At 43.9% G+C, this 22,892-nt stretch overlaps 1 protein-coding gene across 1 annotated transcript in view; it reads left to right on the top strand.

The window, feature by feature from the left end:
- gpr158a (G protein-coupled receptor 158a) overlaps positions 1-22,892 on the top strand; it is a 765,069-nt gene that overhangs the window by 366,861 nt on the left and 375,316 nt on the right. The window lies entirely within an intron of this gene.

Consider the following 22,892-nt stretch of genomic DNA (forward strand, 5'->3'; position numbering starts at 1 on the left):
AATATGTGTTATATTTTTTAATCCCTTCCTTTTGCTGCTTTCCTTATCACTTCTTAATTTTGTGATTGCCGCTCTTGATGAAATCATTGGTATTGAACGCACAGGCGATTGTTTTGAAATGCAGTGTTAAACACAGAAATGAAGTAGCAAATCAATTTGTCAATTTACAGCCATGGGCATGAAATGTATTCTTCATAAACTAGTGCAGACAATTCTAGAATGCATAATAGTCACCAATCGATGTGTATTCGAAATGGCTAGAGATCTGTAATCTTGTCTGACCTATTTCTACCAGTCTTTAGGGTCCTATTTATTCATCTATTGTTTTATTAGTGATGTTGGGCAATCACTGAAGACTAAGAGGGAGGGCAGCATGAGAAATGCTGAAAGAGATTGTGGAGTCAGGTTTGCGGCATCAACGCGAGATGATGCAGTAAAATCTGGAGGCTTTCCAGGTGAGGGATAGCTTATCCAGCTGTGTTTTGGTGCTGTTCCTTCACACCCTGTGTGTGGAAGGATTTTTGTGCTGATGAACTGGGAGGCTCCCACATGGCCCTGTCATGATACGGAGTCTCTCCTCCTGGCTCATGCCCAGTTTGTTAACGTGTAACACACAGCCTCATTTAATGAACAGAATATTCTGTTCTGAAGCACAATTTTGTTGGGGGTTGGGGGCATGGGAAAGAGAGATAAGCATCACTTCTGCTCAGGGGTGAGTTGGTCTTATTGATCATTAAATGGTAGTCAGCCCATTACATATCTCCACTTGAGGAACATAGCTAATCTTGTGGAGAGGCAGGCAGGAAGTCCATGCCCCCATTGTTACCTTAGGGGTCAAAGGACCTCGAGCCATATTTACAACCATTCATTCTCTGCAAGCCAGTCACATTCCTTGGGTTCTCAGAATGGACTTCTGTGTTCTTCCACATTTTTCCAGTCTGCCTGTCTCACCTTCCCAAATAGACTTCCACCCTCACTCGGCCTCCTTGAACCATTTATTTTTATCCATTCGTGGAATGTGGGGGTCGCTGGCTATGCCAGCATTTGCTGCCCATTACTAATTGCCTTTGAGAAGTTGGTGGTGAGCTACTTTCTTGAACCACTGCAGTCCCTTTAGTGTAGATACTGCCGCAACATTGGTGGAGAGGGAGTTTCAGGATTTTGGCTCAGTGATTGTAAAGGAACTGCAATATACTTGCAAATCAGGATGATGTGTGACTTGGAGGGGAAATTGCAGGTGATGGTCTTTCCATAGATCTGCCATCCTTGTCCTTCTAAATGGCAATGGTTGTGGGTTTGGAAGGTGCTGTCGAAGGAGCGTTGGTGAATTTCAACAGTGTACCTTACAGCTGATACTCACAGCTTATAATGTATGTTGGTGAATGTTTGAGGTTGTGGTACCAGTCAAGCAGGCCACTTTGTGCTGAAAGGTGTGAAGTTTCTTGAATATTGTTGGAGCTGCACCCACCTAGGTAAGTGGGAGTATTCCATCACACTCCTAACTTATGCCTTGTTGATGATGACAGACTCTGGGGAGTCAGAATGTGAGCTACTTGCTCCAAGATTCCCAATCTCAGACCTACTTTTATAGCTACAGTATTTTTATGTCTAGTCCAGATTAGTTTCTGATCAATGGTAACTTCCAAGATGCTGTTATTGAAAGTGTTGATAATGACATTGAATGTTGAAAGACAGTAATTAGATTCTGTCTTGGTGGAAATGGTCTTCCCTCACAAGTGTGCTGCCTCTACTGGATGTGTCCTGCCAGTGGGACAGGATATATCCAATGATGATGTTTGCTGGGACATTGAACTCTGGTCCCTGAGGGTATCAGGATAGTTGGATAAAGTACATGAGATGGCATATGGTATTCTTGCTTTCATGAGCTAAGGCAAAGAGTTGAAGAGAAAGAGATTATGCTGGAACTTTATAAGATGTTGGTCATCCCATAGCTAGACTATTGTGTGCAGTTCTGAAATCCACATGGTAGGAGGGATGTAATTGCCCTGGAGCGGGTGCAGAGGAGATTTCTGAGGATGTTGCCTGGCCTGGAGAGTTGTCGTTGCAAAGAGAAATTGGACAATGTGGGATTGTTTTCCTTAGAGCAGGGCAGATTGAGAGGGGACATGATTGAGACATATAAAATTAATGATAGGGTAGACAGGAAGAGATTTTTCCCTTTCATGGAGGGATGAATAACCAGGGGCATAGATTTAAAGTAAGGGCCAGAAGGTTTAGATGTTAGGAAAGACATTTTCACCCAGAGGATGGTGGGAATCCTTGATTCCCTTACTGATTAAAAATCTCAGTCTTGAACTTAATGACACCAATTCTACATGTCCTTTGCGGTGAAGAATTCCACAAATCCATTCCATTATGCCACATTATATTCCATCTTCCAAGGTTTTGCCCAGTTGCTTCACCTGTCTGTATATCTCTGCAAGCTCTTTGTGTCATCCTCACCATTTGCTTTCCTACCTGATTTTGGCTGTAGTACATTCACCTCCCTCATCAAAGTAAACAACATATATTATAAATAATTTTGGCCCCAGTACTGATCCCTGTGGAACACCACAAGTTATATGTCGCCATCTTGAAAGTGCCCTCCTTATCTTATTTCTCTGTCTTCTATTAGTTAGCTAACCCTCTTTCCATGTTAATATACCATGGGATTTTATCAAGGAACCTAACATGTGGTACCTTATCAAATGCCTTCTGTAAATACCATGATATTGCATCCACTGCTTCCCCTTGATCAATCCTGCTTGGTACCTCAAAGAATTCCAATAGTTATGGTAGAGGATTTTAACTTTCCAAACATCGACTGGGGCTGCCATGGTGTTAAAAGTTTAGATGGAGAGGAATTTCTTAAGTGCGTACAAGACAATTTTCTGATTCAGTATGTGCGTGTACCAACTAGAGAAGGTGCAAAACTTGACCTACTGTTGGGAAATAAGGCAGGGCAGATGACTGAGGTGTCAGTGGGGACCACTTTGGGGCCAGCGACCATAATTTTATTCGTATTACAATAGTGATGGCAAAGGATAGACCAGACCTAAGAGTTGAAGTTCTAACTTGGAGAAGGGCCAATTTTGACGGTATTAGGCAAGAACTTTCGAAAGCTGATTGGAGGCAGATGTTCACAGGTAAAGGGACGGCTGGAAAATGGGAAGCCTTCAGAAATGGAATAACAAGAATCCAGAGGAAGTATATTCCTGTCAGGGTGAAAGGGAAGGCTGGTAGGTATAGGGAATGCTGGATGACTAAAGAAATTGAGTGTTTGGTTAAGAAAAAGAAGGAAGCATATGTCAGGTACAGACAGGATAGATCGAGTGAATCCTTAGAAGAGTATAAAGAAAGCAGGAGTATATTTAAGAGGGAAATCAGGAGGGCAAAACGGGGACATGAGATAGCTTTGGCAAATAGAATTAAGGAGAATCCAAAGGGTTTTTACAAATATATTAAGGACAAAAGGGTAACTCGGGAGAGAATAGGGTTCCTCAAAGATCAGCAAGGCGGCCTTTGTGTGGAGCCACAGAAAATGAGGGAGATACTAAATGAATATTTTGCATCAGTATTTACTGTGGAAAAGGATATGGAAGATATAGACTGTAGGGAAATAAATGGTGACATCTTGCAAAATGTCCAGATTACAGAGGAGGAAGTGCTGGATGTCTTGAAACAGTTAAAGGTGGATAAATCCCCACGACCTGATCAGGTGTACCCGAGAACTCTGTGGGAAGCTAGAGAAGTGATTGCTCGGCCTCTTGCTGAGATATTTGTATCATCGATAGTCACAGGTGAGGTGCCGGAAGATTGGTGATTGGCAAACATGGTGCCACTGTTTAAGAAGGACGGTAAAGACAAGCCAGGGAACTATAGACCAGTGAGCCTGACCTCAGTGGTGGGCAAATTGTTGGAGGGAATCCTGAGGGACAGGATGTACATGTATTTGGAAAGGCAAGGACTGATTCGGGATAGTCAACATGGCTTTGTGCATAGGAAATCATGTGTCACAAACTTGATTGAGTTTTTTGAAGAGGTAACAAAGAAGATTGATGAGGGCAGAGCAGTAGATGTGATCTATATGGACTTCAGTAAGGCGTTCGACAAGGTTCCCCATGGGAGACTGATTAGCAAGGTTAGATCTCATGGAATACAGGGATAACTAGCCACTTGGATACAGAACTGGCTCAAAGGTAGAAGACAGAGGGTGGTGGTGGAGGGTTGTTTTTCAGACTGGAGGCCTGTGACCAGTGGAGTGCCACAAGGATTGGTGCTGGGTCCACTACATTTTGTCATTACATAAATGATTTTAATGCGAGCAGACAGAGGTGGTGGTGAGGGTTGTTTTTCAGACTGGAGGCCTGTGTCCAGTCAGGCAGTACAAGGATTGGTGTTGGGTCCACTACTTTTCATCATTTATACAAATGATTTGGATGCGAGCATAAGCGGTACAGTTAGTAAGTTTGCAGATAACACCAAAATTGGAGGTGTAGTGGACAGTGAAGAAGGTTATCTCAGATTACAACAGGATCTTGACCAGATGGGCCAATGGGCTGAGAAGTGGCAGATGGAGTTTAATTCAGATAAATGCGAGGTGCTGCATTTTGCGAAAGTAAATCTTAGCAGGACCTATACACTTAATGGTAAGGTCGTAGGGAGTGTTGCTGAACAAAGACACATTGGAGTGCAGGTTCATAGCTCCTTGAAAGTGGAGTCGCAGGTAGATAGGATAGTGAAGAAGGTGTTTGGTATGCTTTCCTTTATTGGTCAGAGTATTGAGTACAGGAGTTGGGAGGTCATGTTGCAGCTGTACAGGACATTGGTTAGGCCGCTGTTGGAATATTGCGTGCAGTTCTGGTCTCCTTCCTATCGGAAAGATGTTGTGAAACTTGTAAGGGTTCAAAAAAGATTTACAAGGATGTTGCCAGGGTTGGAGGATTTGAGCTATAGGGAGAGGCTGAACAAGCTGGGGCTGTTTTCCCTGGAGCATTGAAGGCTGAGGGGTGACCTTATAGAGGTTTACAAAATTATGAGGGGCATGGATAGGATAAATAGACAAAGTCTTTTCCCTGGGATTGGGGAGTCCAGAACTAGAGGGCATAGGTTTAGGGAGAGAGGGGAAAGATATAAAGGAGACCTAAGGGGCAACGTTTTCACACAGAGGGTGGTACGGGTATGGAATGAGCTGCTAGAGGATGTGGTGGAGGCTGGTACAATTGCAACATTTAAGAGGCATTTGGATGGGTATGTGAATAGGAAGGGTTTGGAGGGATATGGGCCAGGTGCTGGCAGGTGGGACTAGATTGGGTTGGGATATCTGATCAGCATGGACAGGTTGGACTGAAGGGTCTTTTTCCATGCTGTACATCTCTCTGACTTTATGATTCTATAAACACATTGAGCATAATTTTTGCTTTGTGAAGTTATGTTGACTCTATTTTTTTTAATTGAAAAAGGTTTTTGTTTTTTGCAACATTATAAAAGTACAAAAGGTAGTATAACAGTCTTATGTTACAAAAACATTAACAATAAACTACCTACTACCCTACAAATCAAACCAAGACTATCACAAAGGTATGGAACAATCTTTCCCTGTTACAATTCAATAAATAATTAAGCTCAGCTAATTAGTTTGAATTAGTTTAAATTATACTAGATTAACCTAACCTAACTTAGATTAGTTCGAATTAGATAAAATCATCTTAACTTAAATTAAATTAAATTAAGTTAAATTACACCACCCGATTTACCCCTATCGAGGCTCCCATCCGGGGGGGGGCATCAATTATCTTACCTATATTTATTCAAGTGTCCTCTCCCCAAGCCCCCCGAACCCTCAATCCGGCCTTCACAGCAATATAAAGGCCCTGGTCAAGTCTGTGTCAATGTAATTTAAAAAGGGCAGCCAACGTCTAATGGAATAATTCCATTTTCTGGTTCACTGCATTTGTAAGAAAATCCAGGGGAATGTACTCCATCACTAATCTATGTCACACCATGAGACCTTAGAGGTTTTCTGAGGTCCAGCTCATTAAAATGTTCTTCCTTGCACAATATGTGAGAATGTTGAATAATCTCTTCCCGTGTTCATCTAGTGAAGGCACGTCCAACAGTCCCAAAAAGAGGGATACCGGATCCACCTTATCTCCAATTCCCAGGATCTCCTTCACCTCATTCACTATGGCACCCCAGTACCTACGGATCTTATGACACAGACAATGTGTTAGGTTGCCAGTGCTTGTTTAACACTTCGGGCACCCTGGAGATGCTCCTTTCTTGAAATTTGCTATTCGTTCCAGTACCAAATCGGCTCTGTAGATAATCTTCAATTGCAGAGCCTGCTCTTTATTGCATATCAAGATCTTTTTCACATTCTCCCATATGTCCTCCCATGTTTCAGATGATATTTCTATCCCCTGTTCCCAACTCCAGACTCCATAGAGTCTTTCCAAATCTTCCAAGATACCCTCTCTCTGTAACTGGTATAGGTACTGACTGAGAGAATGCCCGTGCACCGGAGCACTCTTCTCTCCATGTCAGACTTGTAGGGTTGAGCTTAAAGTGTGGTCCATCTCTGTTTATAATCCCTAATCCGAAAATTACAGAAGAGCTCCCTACTAGGTAGCCCATATTTGTGACTGAGCTGATCAAAAGACATCAGGACCTCTCCCTCAAATAGGTTTCCCAAACAGGAGACTCCTTTGACCACCCATGCTTTAAAGCTGGAATCTGTTGACTCCGGCCTGAATCCTGCGGCTCCAACTAATTGGTAAATGGTGGGGTCCTATGCAGGTTGTCCTCGTCCTCCACATCATCCTCCATGCTTTGACCGTGTTCATAATAATCGGGCTTCTACAATGATCAGCAACAGATTTCATCCAATCCATAAACAGCAAATTAAGGTAGGGACACCGTGCCTGAGAGGCCTTGATATGAAGCCATATTGGCCTCGGATCCTTCCACACCCAGTTACCCAGGACAATAAGGTGCTTATTTGGTATCGCTTAAAGTCTGGGAAATGAACCCCCAACACCCTGTGGGAGTTGCAGCTTGGTGAATTTAATAACAGGGTGCCTACAACACCAAATGAAGGATCCAATTCAGCCATTAGATTAGGTTACTTACAGTGTGGAAACAAGCCCTTTGGCCCAACAAGTCCACACCGACCCGTCGAAGCGCAACCCACCCAGACCCATTCCCCTACATTAACCCCTGCACCTAACACTACGGGCAATTTAGCATGGCCAATTCACCTAATCTGCACAGTTTTGGACTGTGGGAGGAAACTGGAGCACCCAGAGGAAACCCACGCTAACACGGGGAGAATGTGCAAACTCCACACAGTCAGTCACCTGAGGCGGGAATTGAACCCAGGTCTCTGGTGCTGTGAGGCAGCAGTGCTAACCACTGTGCTACCCATTGAGCCTTGGCAGCACTTGTCTAGGCAACAACAATGGGAGCATTCTCATGGGTATAGTAGCCGAGGAAAAGTGTTCATTTTATGCAAAGCTATTCAGCCTAATCATGATATCGGTAACCACTCCCAATGTTGAAGATCCTATTTTATTGCACAAAGTTAGCTTTGCACAGCTGGTGGAAAGTGGGGTAATAAAAAAAAAACCCAAATAAAGAAAATCTTTTTGTGACCACCAGAGTGTAAGTGCGTTCCATCCTCTAGATCAGGCACTCCCGCCAAGCCCCCCATGGGCATGGCTTCCGATTTTGTAAAATTAATTTTGTACCCTGAGAACATGCCAAATAAATTAATCTGTTGTATTAACTGGGGTACATGCTTTTCCAGGTTAGCCAAAAAGAGAAGAACATCATCAGCGTAGAAAGTGATTTTGTGCTCTCCCATTCCTGACTTTGGGGCAACTATTTCAGAGTCCTGCCAGCGGTTCGATTACTAAGGTGAATAGCAACGGCGAGAGAGGGCACCCTTGTTGGCTGCCTCTCCCAATGCTAAAATTATCTGATTTTACACCGTTCGTAAATTCTGCCGCCATAGGGTCATAATACACCCCCTCTAGGCCAAAATGTTCCAGGACATCAAAAAGATACAGCCACTCCACCCGATCAAACACCTTTTCTGTGTCCAAGGAGACCACCAAGTCTGGAATTGACCTCTGCTGACATACCTGTACTATATTCAACACTCTAACTATATTTAACAACCAAGACATTGGTTTGGCCGCATTTAGAATATTGTGTACAGTTCTGTCGCCACATTACCAAAAGGATGTGGACGCTTTGGAGACGATGCAGAAAAGGTTTACAAAGATGTTGCCTGTATGGAAGGTGCTAGCTGTGAGGAGAGGTTGAGTAGGTTAGGACTGTTTTCATTAGAAAAAAGGAGATTGAGGGGGGACCTGATTGAGGTCTTCAAAATCATGAAGGGTATAGACAGAATAGATAGAGTTAAGCTTTTTCCCAGGGTGAGGGATTCAATAACGAGAAGTCACGTGTTCAAGATGAGAGGTGAAAAGTTTAAGGGGGACCTACGTGGCAAGTACTTTACTCAGAAGGTGGTAGATGTCTGGAATGCATTGCCAGCAGAGGGAAAAGAGGCAGACACGGTAGATTCGTTTAGGTGCGTCTAGACAGATGCATGAGTAGTTGGGGAGCAACTAGATACAGATGCTTAGGAATTAGGCAATAGGTTTAGACAGTGGATTTGGATTGTTTGTTCTTTGTTCCTTGTTCTCTCCTGATATTATTGGCACAGCTATGACCCTTAATAAAATCTTTATGATAGTGTGCAGTACCTTTATGATAGTGGGCACTACCTTCTCCAATCTTAAAGCTAGAACTTTGGACAGGATTTTACAATCTACATTCAGCAGTGAGGTAGGTCCATATGAGGCACAGTCCTCAGTATCTTCCCCTCTCTTTTGAATAAGGGAGATATTGGCCTCCCTAAGAGAGGGTGGAGGACAGTCCTGACTGTATGAGTGATTCTACGTACCCAATAATGCCTTGGCCAACATGTTTATGAACTCCTTGTAGAATTCATTTGGAAACCTGTCTGGGCCGGGTGCGTTGCCACTTTGGAGCTGCCTTACTGCCTCTTATATCTCTTCTATTATTAAGGGTGCATTCAAAAGGGAAGCTTGCTCTGTATTTATACCTGGGAGGTCCAGTTTCTCAAAAAAGGATTCCATCCTTGCTACTCTATCTTCATGACCCTCCGACCGGTATAACATTGCATAAAACTTTCTGAACATTGCATTAATCTTTTTAGACTCACAAGTGGTAGAACCAGTTCTCTATATGCCAGGTATCTAACTGGCTTATCACTGTATTCAAATAACCTTTGCTTTACAAAGGAGACCTGTCTCTTTGCCGCCTGGGTAAATACTGAATTCAGATCAGCCTGGAGAGCTGTGACCCGCTGTAGCTTAACCATGAATGGTCTGTCATAATATGCTGATTCAACTGCCTTCAGCTGGTTTCAAGTATACATTTCTGTTCTCCACTGTGCCTCTTCCTGGTTGCTAAGTATGAAATAATTAAGCCCATTAAGTAAGCCTTCGTGGTCTCCCAAAGCATAGAAGGTTACTGGCCGTACCTGAGTTAATGTCCCAGAATGTCCGAAAGGCCCAAAGTACTTTATAAATTTGCTATGCTTCAAAAGAAATGGATCCAAGCACCAGTGCCGTGTATCTATTTCACTGTCTCTGATCTTGATATCCAAGTACACTGCCACATGGTCCAAAATGGCTATATTCTCAATCCTGCAGGATAACACCAAATCCAGACAGATAAATGGAACAAAGAGTATATCAATTCTTATGTGGCACTTGTGCGGGTTGGAGGAAAAGGTAAAATCCCTACCATTAGGGTGGAGACATCTCCACACGTCCACCAACCCCAACTCCCCACATAAGTCCACCAACTGTCTGGATTGCGGGCAGATACCCGAGAGACCCCTTGGCATCCTGTCCACCTTGGGGTCCATGAGATGGTTGAAGTCACCTCCTATAATTGTACAGCATACCCCAAGAACCATCAATTTGGAGAATGCGTCGATTAAGAATTTTAGGGGGTGCACCAAGGGGCAATAGAATTCAGGATATCATACTCTTCCCCATGTATTAAGGCCTTGAGGATGATGAACCACCCATGTTTGTCCTTAATTTGGTCGATAATCTGAAATTGGAGGTTCCTCTGTACTAGTATTACCCACTCCCCTGCTTTTAGAATTGAAAGAGGAAAAGGATACCCTACCAAATGCTCTCTGCTGTAATTTCAAATGTTCCTTGTCACTCAAGTGTGTTTCTTGTAGCAGGGTGATGTCAACCCTCTCCTTTCCGAGGTTTGAGAGCACCTCCTTTCTTTTGATCGTGGAATGACTCCCATTTATGTTTCAGGTGCACCATCTAAACGGACCACTAGCCATAACCGTCCAAAGTGGCCCGCAGCCCCCTGAGGGGACGAAGCTTACTCATGGTGGGTTGAGTAGAGAAGAAAACAGGATTTATAAAATCTTCAAACTACTGCTGTAGATAGTACAAAAACTAAAAAAAATTAACCACTGCTCTTAAATTGATTAAACAAACAAACATACAAACAACAAATGACTGGGGTTTTCCCCCTCACCCAAAGGAGGTACTCATTCCACCATGGTTCCTTCCAGCTGAAGCTTCTTCCCAAACCCAAGCAGTACAGAGATAAAGAAAACCTATTATTTGCACACATGAAAACTAAAAGTGAATGTCCAACCCATCCACCCCATACATCAACCCCATTTGTCTTTAATAAAAGAAATAACCACCCCACACCCAGAGGAAACAGGGGAATAACAAGAATTAGTTAAAAAAGGGATTTTTACATCAAAGCAATGACAAGCATATAAAACCAACAACCAAGAGAGCAAAGGATATACCATTGTGCATAATTTTTTTCTGATCCAGACCATCTATTTCAAAGAGCCTAGGAAGTCCCTTGCTTTCTCTGCTGAGTCAAAGTTGTAAACAGACCCTCCATGGTTGAAGCGCAGTACTGCCGGGTGCCTCACAGAGTATTGGATACTTAGGTCTCTCAACCATTTCCTGACTTCATCAAAAATTTCCTTTTCTTGATTACAGCCCCAGAGAAGACTTGAGAAAACATAATTTTAGACCCCTTCTACACCAGGGCCTGTGAGTCTTTTCCCAGCCTTCTGGAGGCTTCCATTATTGTTTGCTTCTCCTTGTAACACTGCAGTCACACTAGGACCAGGCGGAGGCATTGATCCAACCTGGGCCTGCGCATCGTGATCCAGTGGGCCCACTCCACACGTACCCAGCCCGACTCAACTCCCAGCCCCAGGAACTGCAGGAGCCACTGCTCTAGGAGGCTAACCAGGTTCTCACGTTCCGGGAGCCCGATTACCGTAGGTTTTTCGGTGGACCTCAATTCTCGGTGGACCTGAACCTGGCTTTCCAGCGTTCGGATCCTCCCCACCAAATTCTCCATTGTGGTCTCTGACACCGCAGTCCTTTTTTTGACTGCCTCGATGCATCAATCAAGCATTTGGATCTCCTGCTCATGCTTTTATAACAAGGCAGAGATTGGATCCAACGCCGATTCGATTTTTTCTTGGAGTTTTACAAACTCTGAGACTGAGTTCTGTTGACCCAATGGGCTCAAGGGCGCTGCCATGGGAGTCGGGGCTGGGCTGCAGGTGTGCTTGGCACTGTACGGGTGTGAGCTGAAAATGTGTTGCTGGAAAAGCGCAGCAGGTCAGGCAGCATCCAGGGAACAGGAGAATCAACGTTTCGGGCATAAGCCCTTCTTCAGGAATGAGGAAAGTGTGTCCAGCAGGCTAAGATAAAAGTTAGGGAGGAGGGACTTGGGGGAGGGGCGTTGGAAATGCGATAGGTGGAAGGAGGTCAAGGTGCGGGTGATAGGCCAGAGTGGGGGTGGGGGCGGAGAGGTCAGGAAGAAGATTGCAGGTTAGGAAGGCCGTGCTGAGTTCGAGGGATTTGACTGAGACAAGGTGGGGGAGGGGGAAATGAGGAAACTGGAGAAATCTGAGTTCATCCCCTGTGGTTGGAAGGGTTCCTAGGTGGAAGTTGAGGCGCTCTTCCTCCAACCGTCGTGTTGCTATGGTCTGGCGATGGAGGAGTCCAAGGACTTGCATGTCCTTGGTGGAGTGGGAGGGGGAGTTGAAGTGTTGAGCCACGGGGTGGTTGGGTTGGTTGGTCCGGGTGTCCCAGAGGTGTTCTCTGAAACATTCCGCAAGTAGGCGGCCTGTCTCCCCAATATAAAGGAGGCCACATCGGGTGCAGCGGATGCAATAAATGATGTGTGTGGAGGTGCAGGTGAATTTGTGGCGGATATGGAAGTATCCCTTGGGGTCTTGGAGGGAAGTAAGGGGGGAGGTGTGGGCGCAAGTTTTGCATTTCTTACGGTTGCAGGGGAAGGTGCCGGGAGTGGAGGTTGGCTTGGTGGGGGGTGTGGACCTGACGAGGGAGTCACGGAGGGAGTGGTCTTTTCGAAACGCTGATCGGGGAGGGGAGGGAAATATATCCCTGGTGGTGGGGTCCGTTTGGAGGTGGCGGAAATGACGGCGGATGATACGCTGTATATGGAGGTTGGTGGGGTGGTAGGTGAGGACCAGTGGGGTTCTGTCCTGGTGGCAGTTGGAGGGGAGGGGCTCAAGGGCGGAGGAGCGGGAAGTGGAGGAGATGCGGTGGACGGCATCGTCGTTCACATCTGGGGGGAAATTGCGGTCTTTGAAGAAGGGGGCCATCTGGGTTGTACGGTATTGGAACTGGTCCTCCTGGGAGCAGATGCGGCGGAGACGAAGGAATTGGGAATATGGGATGGCGTTTTTCCAGGGGACAGGGTGGGAGGAGGTGTAGTCTAGGTAGCTGTGGAAGTCGGCCGGTTTATAGTAAATGTCCATGTTGATTCGGTCGCCCGAGATAGAAATGGAAAGGTCAAGGAAGGGGAGGGAGGAGTCTGAGATGGTCCAGGTGAATTTGAGGTCGGGGTGGAAGGTGTTGGTAAAGTGGATGAACTGTTCAACCTCCTCGTGGGAGCACGAGGCAGCGCCGATACAGTCATCGATGTAGCGGAGGAAAAGGTGGAGGGTGGTGCTAGTGTAGCTGCGGAAGATGGACTGTTCCACATATCCTACGAAGAGGCAGGCATAGCTGGGGCCCATGCGTGTGCCCATGGCTACTCCTTTGGTTTGGAGGAAGTGGGAGGATTGGAAAGAGAAGTTATTCAAGGTGAGGACCAGTTCAGTCAGTCGAAGGAGGGTGTCAGTGGGAGGGTACTGGTTGGTACGGGGGAAAGGAAAAAGCGGAGGGCTTTGAGTCCTTCGTGATGGAGGATGGAGGTGTACAGGGACTGGATGTCCATGGTGAAGATAAGGCGTTGGGGACCGGGGAAGCGAAAATCATGGAGGAGGTGGAAGGCGTGGGTGGTGTCCCGAACGTAGGAGGGGAGTTCTTGGACTAAGGGGGACAGGACCGTGTCGAGGTATGCCGAGATGAGTTCGGTGGGCAGGAGCAGGCTGAGACAATGGGTCGGCTGGGGCAGTCAGGTTTGTGGATTTTGGGCAGGAGGTAGAAACGGGCGGTGCGGGGTTGTGGGACTGTGAGGTTGGAGGTGGTGGATGGGAGATCCCCTGAGTTGATGAGGTTATGGATGGTCTGGGAGATGATGGTTTGGTGGTGGGAGGTGGGGTCATGGTCAAGGGGGCAGTAGGAAGAGGTGTCCGCGAGCTGGCGTTTAGCCTCAGCGGTGTAAAGGTCGGTGCGCCAAACTACGACTGCACCTCCCTTGTCTGCCGGCTTGATAGTGAGGTTGGGGTTGGAACGGAGGGAGTGGATGGGTGTGCCCTGCATGCTGCGATCCTCACGCTCCCTTTCCTTTATTCGTCTTCATCTTCTTCCCAAAATGTTAGAATCAGTATTTAAAAGGATCTAGGGGTTTTGTTTTACTTTATTTTCCTGATTTTTCTTATAGATGGCTAGTGGGGGGAGGTGTGGGGAGCGGTGGTGGTAAAAGCACCACTTTATTTGGGTTATGGTGCAGAGCCCAGCACAGCAGACCTATCAGATCACCGCCATCTTGGATCCCCTCCATACTGACTCTATTTGATCATATTATGTATTTCTAAATGAACTGCTATTATACTCTTTATAATAAACAGAATATTTTCCCAATAGCAGATATTAAGCTAACTCACCTATAATTGCCTTTGTGTCTTCTTTCCTTTTTAAATTAAAGGTGTTACATTGGCAGTTTTCCAACCCTTTGAGATCTTTCTAGAATTTAATGATTCTTGGAAGATTACTATCCATGCATCCACTATTTCTTTAGCTACTTCTTTTAATAATACATTCCATCAGCTCCAAGGGATTTATAGATCTTTAGCCCAATTTGTTTTCCTAGGACTTTTTCTCAAGTGATAGTTGGTGTCTTTATTTCCTCTCTTTCTTTTGTACCTTGTTTGTTAAACATTTTTAAAATGATATTAGTATCTTTTCTTGAGAAGACTGACACAAAGTATTAATTCAGCTCCTCTGCTATACCCTGGAGTCCCATTTTTACCCCAGCCTCATTCTCCAGGGACCCATGTTAACTTTGACCGCTGTCTTCCTTTTTATGTATTTAAAGAAACTCTTTCAGTCCATCTTGATATTACTTGTACGTTTATGCTCCAAGTTTATCTTTTTCTCTGTTATTTTTTGAAAGGACAGGAGAGAAGCATATGAGGTTTTAAAACTTCTGTTGGGGTTTTAAAACTTTCCCAATCCTCAGGCTTGCAGTTTGATGCTATTCTTCACCCTTTCTGGTTAATCATGGCTGGTAGATTTCCTGTCAAGAATCCTTCTTCCTCACTGGCATATATCTTTGTTGTGAGCCATGAAGTATTTTCTTAAACACTTGCCATTGTTCCTCAACCATGTTTTCTGCCAAGCTCCTTTCCCAGATCACACCTCCTTGCTTTGCCCCAATCCATGAAAACAGCCTTATTTAAGCAGATTCCTCTCTACGAAACTGAATTCTACCATATTGTGGTCACTGTTACTCAGGGGGATCTCTTACTCTGACCTCACTGATTAAACCTGCCTCATTATACATCACCAGATCCAAAATAGACTGATCCCTTTTAGGCTCCACGACAACTCTATAACCTCTTCCTTGAGGCAATATTTGCCAATCTGGCTAGCACAATCTACATGAAGATTAAATTGATCCATGATAAATCTCCTGCCTTTGTTACATGCCCACATTATCTCCCGATTTATTCTGTGTCCAACTGTATAGCTACACTTGGTGGGTCAAGAGACGATTGCTGGAGTGTCTCGTTTCCCATTTTATTTCTTGCTTCCATCCGTATGGATTCTACATCTTCTGATCCAACATTATTTCTTGCTATCATACTTATTCCATCCTTTACTAACAATACAACCCCACCACCATTTCCTTCCTTGCTGCTCTTTCGAACCTGAACACTTAGTTCCCAGGTTTGATCTCCTTATCACCATGTCTCTGTAATGGTTATAAGGAAATCAAACCTGGAAACTAAATATTCAGTGATTTGTGACTTTTCTGACCCATTAACATATATTTATGTTGTTAATTCATTTATTTCTTCTGAATACTATGACATTTAAATTTTTAAACATGCTTTTTCCTTAGACTGTATTTACTGCTGTTTATCTGTATTTGTATACTCTGTACTTTCCTGTTGTACTCTGGGTAGCTCTCCATTTTTTCTGTCATTCCTTCTTGTTGTGAAAGCCTACATCCCCTCTGCACATCTCCCCCCCACCAGAACCCAAAAACAACTCTCTCTCTACAGCTCTAGTTATTTGATTCATCAGGACACTAGTTCCAGCATGGTTCAAATGAAGCCTGTCCCACTGCAACAGCATTGCTCCCAAAGAGAACAAAGAATGACTCTCTCACCTGTTACGTGCTCCTTCCCTACAAATGTGCGTATGAAGGCAGCGATTGCTTGCTTGAGAGAATGTAACTGGTAAGGATGACTAAAGTCTGGTGAACTGGCCTCTTCATGAGCATGCAAGCTAGGATGATGTATGCAACAGAGTTTCCTGCACTTGCCATTGACAAACTTGACGTCCCTTTAGAAAGTTATGAAAACTCATGAGGAAATTTGCTTTTATCTTCGAAATCTGATTTTTGACCTCTTGCCCAACAAAGTTGCTCTACCTGCCTTGGTTCCTTTTGCCAGGAGTAGCATAGGATTGTGCCCAACATATCAGCTTGGCACTCATTGAGGAGCATGTGTTCAGCTGGATGAGGGGGCATGGCAGTAACTTTATGGGTAGGTGCACAACTTAGATACACTCATTGACCTTGACCAATCATGTGAGGTCATTTCACAGATTAAGGTACTTCTGGTAGGTCTTAAGGCCAGACCCCTTGCATTGACAACTCCGACCACTGTCTACCATTCTCTTTAGAGAGTGGACCCTGAAAGTTCCTTGCTCAATGTGGAAAGACATCAAGTTGAATTTGAACTCATGTATCTTCCTTGAGAACCTTAGGAAGCTGTTTGGGTAAACCAGCCATTGTACCCAGCATTTCTTATAATACTTCATTAGTATTCTTCTGTAGACTTCGCCAGTGAAGGACTCATTAGAATCTCTTGTGGCAGAACTAGTCCGCAACTTCATCTTTAGTGAGCTGGCATATAAGTTATTGTTTGCCCTGGTCTGGGTGGAAACCAATCATGTTTGGAGATACTCCATCTGCTGCTTCTCATTCTACATTAACCCCTAAAGTATGCAAAGTGCTAGTTTCTGAGCTGGTGGGTGTGAATGTCAGATCTAACGAAGGACCATCTTCATTACTGCTGCAATGTAACACATGAACGTACTAACTAGGAGCAGGAGAAGGCCATTTAGCCTCTTGAGCATGCTCAGCCATTTAATTATATTGGGCTGATCTGATTGCAATCTCAAATCCACATTTTGACCTACTCCTAATAGCCTTTCACTTCAATTGCTTACCAAGAATCTGTCCATCTACCTTGAAGGTATTCAAAGACGCAACTTCCACCACCTTTTCAGAAAGTGAGTTCAAAAGCTCACCAGCCTCAGTGAGGAACAGTGTTGCATCAACTCAGTTTTAAATCAGCAACCCCTATAGTTCGGGATCATCCCGTAAAATGAATCACCTTCTCCACATCTACTCAGTCAAGTCACCTCTTACTGACCTAAGCTCCAGCAGATACAAGATTAGCTTATCTAACCTCTCTTCGTAATGCAACCCATTTATTTCAAATACTGGTCTGATAAACCTGCTCTGAAATGTTTCCAATGCATTTATATCCTTCCTTCTATAAGCTGACGAACACTGTACACAGTCCTCCAGATGTGATGTCATTAGTGCCCTACATAACAAAGCATAACCTCCCTATGTTTGCCTCCAATTCCCTTTGCAATAAATGATCAAATATGATTAGCTTTCTTAATTAGATGCTGTACCTGAATACTAGCATTTTTGTGATTCAAGAAGTAGAACACCAAAATGCCTTTGCATCTTGGAGCTCTGCAATCTTTCACCATTTAGATAATGTGCTTATTCTTTCTGCCAACATGGACAATTCCACATTCTCTCACATTGTACTCCATTTGTCAGATTTTTTACCCACTCACTTAACCTATCTATATTTGTCTATTGCCTCTTTATTTCCCCTTCACAGCTTATTTTCCCAATTATCTTGCTGCAGTCAGAAAATGTAGCCACCATATTTTTGGTACCTTCATCTAAATCATTTACATAAATTGCAAAATTGTGAGATCGCAGCACTAAGCCCGATGAGACACCACTGATTACATCTTGCCAACCCGATAAAGAGCCACTTATGCCTGCTCTCTGCTTCCTGTTTCCCATGCCAATACACTATCTTGTACACCAGAAACCTTTCTTTACCACAAAAACTTCAATCAAATGCCTTCTGCAAGTGTAAATACAGTATATTCACCAGTTTCCCTTTATTTGCAACACATTACTTCATCAAAGAACTTGAATAGATTGGTTAAACATGATTTTCCTTGCACAAAACAACATTTACTCTACTTGATCACCTCAGACTTAGCTAAGTATCCTGCTCTCACTTTTTTCATAATAGCTTGTAACAATTTCTCTATGACAGGTGCTAAGCTAACTGGACTATAGTTTTCTGCTTTTTGTGTCCTTCCTTTTTTAAATAAAGGAATTACAGTTGCAATCTTTCAATCAAATGGGACTTACTCCAAATCTTGGAGGTTTTGGAAAATTAAAATCAAACCATCATCTATCTGATTAGCCACTTCATTTAAGACCGTAGGATGGAATGCATCAGGACCCCAGCACTTGTCATCCAACAGTTCTAACAATTTATTCTGTGCTATTTCTTTGCGATAGATTTTTTTCCTGAATTCCTCCCTCTCTTCCATTTCCTGATGTGTATTTCCCTCTGAGATGTTACTTGTACTTCTATAGTGAAGTTAAAAATCACACTACACCCGGTTATAGTCCAACAGGTTTATTTGGAAGCATTAGCTTTCAAAGTGCTGCTCCTTCATCAGGTGGTTGTGGAATATAAGATTGTAAGATACAGAATTTACAGCAAAAGTTTACAGTCTGATGTAACTGAAATTACACATTGAAAAATACCTTAATTGTTTGTTAAGTCTCTCATCTGTTAGAATGACCATGTTAGTTTCACTTCTTTCATATGTAAATCTCAAAACTTTTTTAAAAAATTTACATTCTCAAGTGAACTTTAACAATTGGTAAAGATTGATATAAAGTACATGTTCAATTCATCTGACAGCTTCTTATTTTCCATTGCTAATTATTAAATCTTGATTTCTATATGACCAATGCTTACATTGATAACTCCTGCTTTTTAAAAATGTTTAAGAACCTCTGTGCCCTGTCTATGTTTTCTCTCATATTGCAATTTCCCTCTTCTTAATTTTTAATATTTCTTTACTGTTAGTTTAAATAAGTTCTCTCCAATCTTCTGACCTGCCACCTGTCCTTGTACAATTACATTTTATTCTTTTATTTTGTTACTCTTTCACTTCTACCAGGTATTGTGGCTCTGAGTTTTAGAATTTTTCTTACTTGTTGCAATTCTGTGTATTCTGTAATATCCCCTTTAATGCTGCTGCATCTCTGATGACCTCTCCTTCAACCTTATTTTCCAATTCATTTTATCTAGCTCTGCTTTTATATCCTAATTTTTGCCTTTATTTAAGTTTAAAATGAAAGTAACCTTGAATCTACTCCTCTCTCCCTTAAAAGAAATGTCAAATTTAATTATATTAACTCGGTGCTTCCTAGGGGCATCTTCACTATGAGATGATTATTTATTCCTATTTATTTACACAATACCAGGTCTAGTATAACCTACCACAAAATCAGAAACTGTTGGAGAAACTCAACAGCTCTGACAGCATCGGTGGAGAGAAAGCAGAGCTAATGTTACAAGTCCAGTAACCCTTCTTCAGAACATTAACCCTGCTTTATCTCCAGAGATGCATCCAGATCTGCTGAGTTTCTTCTGCAATTTCAGTATTTGTTTCACTCCTCTGTTTTATTCTTGTATAACCTGCTGTCTGGTTGACTCCAGTATATACTGTTTTAAGAAACTATCTCTAAAATATTTTATGAACTACTAATCTAGCTCCTTTTTGCCTTCTATCTTTTCCAATCTATATGTAGATGAAAATCTGCCATTATTATCACTGAGCCTATCTCAGAAGTACTCGTTGTTTCTTAAATTAAGAGCAAAATGCTATGGATGCTAGAAATCCTTTTGTTCTTCCTTTGAAGCATGTGAGAATGTGTGTTGCAAGTCATTCCCCTGAATTTGAAAGCAGTAATAAAATCAGCAATAAAAGTAATTTAATCACTAATAAAAGCAGTAATAAATTAGAGTTGTTTTAATTCTAAAGAATTTGTTGTGGGCAATTTTAAGTTGGACTTCACAAGCGGAGTTTGTGGAAACACAGATTTACCTATTTTTAAAAATGAAAAGAAAAAATAACAAAGTAAATTTAAAATTATCTCTGTAGTGTACGGGTTACGGAAGAGTAAAAGGAAATCAATTCAAAAATCCTTTTGGTTCATGGCCTAGAAAAGCCAGAAGGTCATATTGTTTTTTAAATGGTGAGGGATGTGATATGTTGATGTCCAAAGGGATCTGCATGTCCTTCTTTGAGAGTTAGGTGTAACACTTAATAAGAAAGGCAACGTGTTTTTTAGCTTCCATCACAAGGGGATTTTAGTGCAGGAGGAAACATGCATTGCTGCATTTGTATAGAGCTCCGCTGAGATTGTACCTAGAGTGTTGTGTGCCGTTTTCTTCTCCTTACTTAGGGAAACATATCGTTGCCATAGAAGGAGAGTTCCCCAGACAGATCCCTGGGATTTGTCTTTTCATAGAGATTGACAGAATTGGGCATATATTCTTTAGACTTTTCAGGAATGAGTGGTGGTCTCATTGAAATTTGCCAAGTTCTTACAAGAGTATTACAGGGTCAATTGTAGATAGATAGGTGACTCAACAATGAGGAGATATAATCTCTGGATAAGAGGTAGACCATTTCAGACTGAGGTAAAGAGGAATTTCTTGTGTCAAAAGATAGTGAATCTTCAAAATGAGGTATCGTAGAGGACTATGAAACCTCAATCACCGAGCATACCCAAGTCAAAAATTGGTAAGTTTCTGGAGATTAATGCCACCAAGAAGTTTGGAGATATCACAGGAAGTGGCATCAAAAGTAGATGACAAGCTGAGTCTGAAATGGATAGAAACCAGCAGCTGCTGAATGGGTGGCCTCGAAAGTTCAGGCAATAGGCAGCTTCCCATCAGCACTACAGGAAGGTGTACCAGAATGCAAACTCATGATGACAGTGTTTAGCAAGGTCTTGTGACTGTGTAGAAAGAGACAGGTTCAAGGGAATCCCCAGTTTTCTATATGGGACCAGAAGGTCAAAACTGCTTCAGGTATCCCCACAGACGAGTGCTTCAGCTTTATCATGGAGGCCTTCTTCTCCACTGTTTAGAAACACATTTCTGCCGAGTGAATAAACCAGAAGTATCCACGGCATTACAGAACTTAGTAAACAGCGATAACAAACCTGGGCTAGTGCCTCAGAGACACCAAAGCTATTACATAAAAAGTATGAACTGTCAGAAACAGAACAGGAATCAGAATCACTCCATATTAACAGTGGGCTCTCTGCTCACTCGATCATCTTCCTCTTATTGATTGTGTTTGGGATTAATTTTAGCCACAACTGAATGCAGTAATGCGAGGATGTGATCCAATGTTTCAGATTCTGTTTGCAGATTTTGCAGAGCTCTCAGTCCTTCTGTATTCATTGTGAGCAGCAAGGCTAATGAGTGCTTCATGGAAAGCTATTCTGAGTTCCAAATGCTTACATCTCTATTCCATTGTTGTAGTGACTTTATTGGGTTTTTTTAAGTGAAGTTGAAACTTTATTGCTGGAACAGCACAGCAGGTCAGGCAGCATCCAGGGAACAGGAGATTCGACGTTTCGGGCACAGGCCCTTCTTCAGGAATGAGCAGAGAGTGTTCAGCAGGAGAAGATAAAAGGTAGGGAGGAGGGACTTGGAGGAGGGGCGTTGGAAATGTGATAGGTGGAAAGAGGTCAAGGTGAGGGTGATAGGTCGGAGTAGGATGGAGGCGGAGAGGTCAAGAAGAAGACTGCAGGTTAGGAAGGCGGTGCCGGGCTGGAGGGATTCGGCTGAGACAAGGTGGGGGGAGGGGGGATGAAGAAACTGGTGAAGTCCAAGTTCATCCCCTGTGGTTGGAGGGTTCCCAGTCGGAAGATAAGACGCTCCTCCTCCGACCATCGCGTTGTTGTGGTTTGGCGGTGGATGAGTCCAATGACCTGCATATCCTCGGTGGAGTGGGAGGGGGAGTTGAAATGCTGTGCTACAGGGTGGTTGGGTTGGTTCATCCGGGTGGCCCAGAGGTGCTCTCTGAATCGCTCCGCAAGTAGGCGGCCTGTCTCCCCAATATAGAGGAGGCCACACCGGCTGCAGCGGATGCAGTAGATGATGTGGGTGGAGGTGCAGGTGAATCTGTGGCGGATATGGAAGTTTCCTTTGGGGCCTTGGAGAGAAGTGAGGGGGGAAGGTGTGGGCGCAAGTGTTGCACCTCCTGCGGTTGCAAGGGAAGGTGCCGGGAGTGGAGGTTGGGTCGGTGGGGGGTGTGGATCTGACAAGGGAGTCGCGGAGGGAGTGGTCTCTACGGAAAGCTGATAGGGGAGGGGAGGGAAATATATCCTTGGTGCTGGGGTCTGTTTGGAGGTGGCGGAAGTGACGGCGGATGATGCGCTGTACATGGAGATTGGTGGGGTGGTAGGTGAGGACCAGTGGGGTTCTGTCCTGGTGGTGGTTGGAGGGGGGGGGCTCAAGGGCGGAGGAGCGGGAAGTGGAGGAGATGCGGTGGAGGGCACCGTCGACCACGTCGGGGGGGAAATTGCGGTCCTTGAAGAAGGAGGCCATCTGTGTTGTACGTATTTTGAACTGGTCCTCCTGGGAGCAGATGCGGCGGAGACGAAGGAATTGGCAGAATGGGATGGTGTTTTTACAGGGGGCAGGATGGGAGGAGGTGTAGTCCAGGTAGCTGTGGGAGTCGGTTGGTTTGTAGTAGATGTCCGTGTTGATTCGGTCGCCTGAGATAGAAACAGAAAGGTCTAGGAAGGGGAGGGAGGAGTCCGAGACTGTCCAGGTGAATTTGAGGTCGGGGTGGAAGGTGTTAGTGTAGTGGATGAACTGTTCAACCTCCTCGTGGGAGCACGAGGTAGCGCCGATACAGTCATCAATGTAGCGAAGGAAAAGATGGGGGGTGGGGCCAGTGTAGTTGCGGAAGATGGATTGTTCC

Source organism: Chiloscyllium plagiosum, unplaced genomic scaffold (assembly GCF_037043375.1).
Source record: "Chiloscyllium plagiosum isolate Xiang-an unplaced genomic scaffold, Cpla_swu_hap1 HiC_scaffold_5, whole genome shotgun sequence".
NCBI lineage: Eukaryota > Metazoa > Chordata > Chondrichthyes > Orectolobiformes > Hemiscylliidae > Chiloscyllium > Chiloscyllium plagiosum.